The following is a 6,148-nucleotide window of genomic DNA, read 5'->3' on the forward strand; positions in this document are numbered from 1 at the left end:
CCCAGGGAAGAAGAGGGCAGGTTAGAAATCATCAAGTGCTAGGTCTGGTGAGTTACGCCCTCCTTGTAATCGAAACTCCATCAATACAACTCAAAGCAGGACGTAGGCCTTTACCTCCTCACGAGGGGCCGAACCTGGGGAAATCACCGTCTCAGTCCCGTTCAACCCCTTTGAGTCGCCACCAAAGTGTGATGGCTCCAATACTAAGTCCTTTCACAAGGACATCTGCCGTCACAAAACCACGATAGTTGGACCCCGCCGTGGGGCCTGCGCATGGTGGAGTTGAGTTCTCAAAGGGAGCCCTACCAGGGTTTGGGAGCTATGCGACGGGGCTCATGACCCGGAGCCGCCGTTCGAAGTTCTACATCAACAACCTGCAATGGGGGCCCGAGGCGGATTCGATCGAATCTGGCTACAGGGTCCCCTTCGGCAAGTTCAACGTCTTCATCGGCATGATTGGATCATCCGTGCGTGAGCCGGACATCTCCACCGACATCGTCGAGCCAGCCAAGTACGTCCGCCCAGTAACAATGCCAAATCTAACTCGCCCGGTCTTTGTTGGGTTCACGCAGGGATCGGAGGAACCGGAATACTCAGCGACCCAGGAAACTACACCGATCAACACTGATGACGAATCATCCATGGGCGATTCAGATTCAATCCGGTCTCTACATGGGGATTGTCTTGGGGGCTTGTCGCTGGCCATGGACCCCGAAGTTCTTGACCGAACCCGCCGCCAGATCGACATTTATATGGCTGGGGCGACTCAACCCTCGCAAAACCCGACAGGAGGTGACGGAACTGGCGAGACATCTAGAAGCCCGACCGCTGTCTTGGTGGAATTAGCAGCGGAGATTACAAGGCTTATGGCGACTCCCATCACACCGGAAAACCAGGAGGCAGTAAACGCGGAATTGGCAAAACTAAGAGAAGAAGTGGCAAAGGCTCATCGGGATGCCGAGGTGGAGTCGGCCAGGATTGAGACCCGGCAAGCTCAAATTACCGCCGAGAGAACTCGCTTAAATACTGACAACTGGCGGCTCGAAAGACACCAGCGCGCATCCGACGCCGTCCATCAGTGGAGGCACCAGGGTCGCCTGCCCACTGATCTCAACCCGACCCGCCTGTTCGATACTCCGCGAACTCCCGGGGCCGGAGCCGCCCTAGAGGGAGGACCGGGCCAACCACCTAACCCGCCGGTTCAGCCAATTGAGGATCGCATTCCCCGATTCCGGACACCTCAAGGCCACTTTTCCAACCCAATGGACAACGTCCTTGCTGCAACTCGCCATTTGGAATCTCTTCCGATTCACGGCAATACACCTGTCGAGATAGAAGCAAGGAACGCCATTGAAATGTTGAAAACGGCGGTGGTTCAAAACGCCCCGTTCTCAGATAGCCTAGATAGGCTGCATTCCACTCCCCAGGCGAGTCACACCAGGAGTCGGCCAGAGGACCAGCCCGCTGGAAACAGCGGACCGCGACTCATCCCCCAGGACAACCCGCCTGATCATCAAATACCGTCGGGCCGGGATCTCCCGAACGTCCAAATCGCCCCAGCCCTTCTCGTCGGGAGCAGTGGACGAGTGGGGGTGCCGTGCTTGGCCCCCGCCCTTCGCAACGAACGAATGCCCAAGGATTTTAAAGGACCAACAAAGGTGCCTAACTACACACTGGACCTTGAGCCGGCGGCGTGGGTCGAGAGTTATGAAATCGCCATGGACATGCTCGACGTAAACGAAGCAGTCTGCGCCAGAAACTTCACGATGATGCTCGAGGGGTCAGCACGTACTTGGTTAAAAACTTACCCCCAACTGTTGGGTAACGTAGCATAAATTCAAAATTTTCCTACGCATATTCAGATCTTCCTATGGAGAGACCAGCAACGAGAGAGGGGTAAGAGCATCTTCATACCTTTGAAGATCACTAAGCGGAAGCGTTGCTAGAACGCGGTTGATGGAGTCGTACTCGCAGCGATTCCGATCTAGTGCCGAACTACGGCACCTCCACGTTCAACACACCTTGATCCATCAAGGAGGAGGGAGAGGTTGGGGAAGAACTCCAGCAGCACGACGGCATGGTGTCGATGGAGAGACAAGGTCTCCTGGCAGGGCTTCGCCAATCACCGGCAGAGAGGCGGAGGAAGAAGGTCAGGGCTGCGCCGAGAGAGAAGCAAAAGTCTGATCTCTAATGGCCAAAAGTACCCACTATATATAGGGGGAGGGAGGGGCTGCGCCCCCTTGAGGGTTTCCCTCTCCTGGGGAGGGGCAGCCCTAGATGGGGGCTGGTGCGGCGGCCAAGGGGGGGCGGAGGGGTGTGGCGCACCCCTGGTGGGCCTTAGGCCCACCTGGCTTAGGGTTTGCCCCCCCTTTTCTCTCCTCCACGCATTGGGCTTAGTGGGGAGGCGCACCAGCCCACCTAGGGGCTGGTTCCCTTCCCCACTTGGCCCACCTTACCTCCCGGGGTCGTTGCCCCCCTTCGGTGGACCCCCGGGGCCACCTCCGGTGCTCCCGGTGGTCCCGGTACGTTATCGGTGATGCCCAAAACACTTCGGTATCCGAAACCATCCGTCCTATATATCAATCTTTACCTCCGGACCATTCTGGAGCTCCTCGTGATGACCGGGATCTCATCCGGGACTCCGAACAACTTTTGGTAACCTTGTATAACAATTCCCTATAACCCTAGCGTCATCGAACCTTAAGTGTGTAGACCCTACGGGTTCAGGAGATAGGCAGACATGACCGAGACGCCTCTCCGGCCAATAACCATCAGCGGGGTCTGGATACCCATGTTGGCTCCCACTTGCTCCACGATGATCTCATCGGATGAACCACGATGTCAAGGATTCAATCAATCCCGTATACGATTCCCTTTGTCTGTCGGTATAGAACTTGCCCGAGATTCGATCGTCGGTATACCTATACCTTGTTCAATCTCGTTACAGGTAAGTCTCTTTACTTGTTCCGTAGCACGTCATCGTGTGACTAACTCCTTAGTCACATTGAGCTCATGATGATGTTCTACCGAGTGGGCCCAGAGATACCTCTCCGTCACACGGAGTGACAAATCCCGATCTCGATTCGTACCAACCCAACAGACACTTTCGGAGGTACCCGTAGTGCACCTTTATAGTCACCCAGTTACGTTGTGACGTTTGATACACCCAAAGCACTCCTACGGTATCCGGGAGTTGCACAATCTCACGGTCGAAGGAAAAGACACTTGACATTAGAGAAGCTTTAGCATACGAACAATATGATCTAGTGATATGCTTAGGATTGGGTCTGGTCCATCACATCATTCTTCCAATGATGTGATACTGTTATCAATGACATCTAATGCCCATGATCAGGAAACCATGATCATCTATTGACTAACAAGCTAGCCAACTAGAGGCTTGCTAGGGACATATTGTGAACTATTTATTCACACATGTATCACTGTTTCCTGTTAATACAATTATAGCATGAACAATAGACGATTATCATGAACAAGGAAATATGATAATAACCATTTTATTATTGCCTCTAGGGCATATTTCCAACACCAACTCTATCCAGACCTGGGCTGAATTGAAAGAGCGCTTCGTCATAAACTTCCGAGGAACCTGCAAACGTCCAATGACGATTCTCGATCTGCAGCACTGCGTTCAGCGCCCCGATGAGTCGTCCCACCATTGGTCACGGCGGGTCGCGGAAATTATTCATTCATCAGACGGTATTACGGCGGCTCAGGCGGTGTTGATCCTCGAGCATAATTGCCACTACGAACCTCTGGTGCAGAAGTTGGGGTGACTCAAGTGAAAGGTCCAAGACATGGGGGAGCTAATGGATACCCTCACTAGATATGCTGAAGAGGACGACACCAAAGATCCTGGTGAGGATGGTAAAGCTAACTCGCCAAGGAAGGGCGAGTCATCCAAAAATCATACCCGTTTCCACGGACGTAACCGCCATAATCAGGGAGCCAACGGCAAGAGAAGGCAGCAGGAGGAATCTTCGGATTTAGTCGCCAATACCAACACCAACAATGGCAACCAACGCCAGAAGAAAAACAGGGGATACTGTGGTAAGAAGCCGCGTAATTATGAAGAGTTACTCAAGGGCCCTTGCCCGCACCATGCCATGGCAGACGGACCGGCGACTCACTCCTGGGAGAACTGTTTCGTGATGCGGGAGTTTCGGGCGGAGGCGATCACGAAAAGCCAAAATGATGACCCAGACCAACGGCAGGAGCAGTTTGCTGCACCCAACCAACGTCAGAACCCCTTTGGCGGTTTTCCTGAACCGGGGGCTCAGGGGGGCTCGCGGCCGAGCAGCGGCCAGTATCCGGTGCATCAACAGCAGTGGTATAACCCGCCCGGAGCTTTTCAGCAACCGCCCCCACAGGGGGCTTCACAGGGTCAGGATGACAACGGCGGCTTTCGCAACAACCCCAAACAGTTAAGCAATGGGCAGTACCACGTTTTCACCACCAATGCATGCTGGCGTGATAAAAAGGTGAGTCACCGGGCGTACAGTGTGTCTGAGCCAGCACTTGCCAGGTACCTCCACTGGTCCGAGCAGAGCATATCATGGAGTAGGGAGGATCATCCGCCAAGAGTTGACAATCCTGGCGACTTAGCGTTGGTCGTAGCTCCCCAAGTTGGGGGGTACACCCTGTCGAAGGTACTAATGGATGGTGACAGCAGCATTAATATCTTGTACTTTGATACTTTCCAAAGGATGAACCTATTAGAAAAGGATTTGATGCCTTCAACCACGGTTTTCCACAGAACCGTCCCGGGCAAGTCGGCGTACCACATAGGCCGAGTCAGACACACAGTTGCATTTGGAACGGCGTATAACTACAGGAGTGAGTCGCTGATGTTTGAGGTGGTCAAATTGAAAAGCCCCTACCATGCGCTATTTGGGCGGCCGGCTTATGCCCGGTTCATGGCTCGCCCATGCTATGTTTACCTTAAGCTCAAGATGCCTGGTCCTAAGGGACCCATCACGGTTGATGGTGATAGAAGGATTGCAAAGGAATGTGAAGAAGGGGACGCGGCTTATGCGGAAGTCGCCTGCGCTGCAGAGAAGCTCAAATATCATCGGGCTAATGTTGATCCGGCTGACATGTCACCCTTAAAGAAGCCAACGACAGATGTTGAGTCGCCCCTCAAGTTCAAACCAACGGATGGCACCAAAACGGTTGATTTCGTTCCTGGCGATTCATCCAAGCAGTTCACCATTGGAATGGGTCTGGTTCCCAAATAGGAAAGCGCGCTCATCAAATTCATCCGTGAGAATCGGGACATCTTCGCATGGAAACCTTCTGACATGCCTCGTGTGCCGAGAGAATTCGCTGAGCACCATCTTAATGTTGACCCAAAGGCAAAACCTATCCAGCAGTATCTTCGCAGATTTAACGAGAAACGGTGCAAGGCAATCGGGGAAGAGGTTGCCCGTCTCTTAGCCGCCGGATTCATCGTGGAAGTTTTCCACCCCAAATGGTTGGTTAACCCGGTCTTGGTACTCAAGAAGAACGGTACCTTCCGTATGTGCATTGATTACACGGACCTCAACAGAGCTTGTCCGAAAGACCCTTTCGCTCTTCCCCGCATCGACCAGATTATTGACTCCGTGGCGGGATTCGAACGTTTGTGCTTTTTGGACGCCTACTCTGGATATCACCAGATCAAGATGGCTGTGGAGGATCAAGAAAAAACAGCTTTTATAACCCCGTTTGGGGCTTTTTGCTATGTGTCCATGCCGTTTGGGCTCAAGAGTGCAGGGGCGACTTATCAGCGCTGCATCCAGAATTGCCTCCGCAGCCAAATCGGGCGCAACGTTCACGCCTATGTCGACGACATTGTGATCAAAACCCGCCAGGGGGAGACGCTACTGGAGGATCTCAAGGAAACTTTCGATAATCTGCGGGTGTATCAGATGAAGCTGAATCCCACCAAGTGTGTTTTTGGTGTTCCTGCAGGGAAATTGTTGGGTTTCCTGGTGTCTGAGCATGGCATTGAAGCTAACCCGGACAAAATCGAAGCAGTTACGTCCCTTGGAAAACCGGCAAATGTTAACCAAGTCCAACAAATGGCGGGTCGCATTGTGGCTTTAAGTCGCTTCGTAAGCCGCCTGGGAGAAAAGGCGATTCCCCT

This window comes from Hordeum vulgare, chromosome 1H, assembly GCF_904849725.1.
Source record: "Hordeum vulgare subsp. vulgare chromosome 1H, MorexV3_pseudomolecules_assembly, whole genome shotgun sequence".
NCBI classification, from domain to species: Eukaryota; Viridiplantae; Streptophyta; class Magnoliopsida; order Poales; family Poaceae; genus Hordeum; species Hordeum vulgare.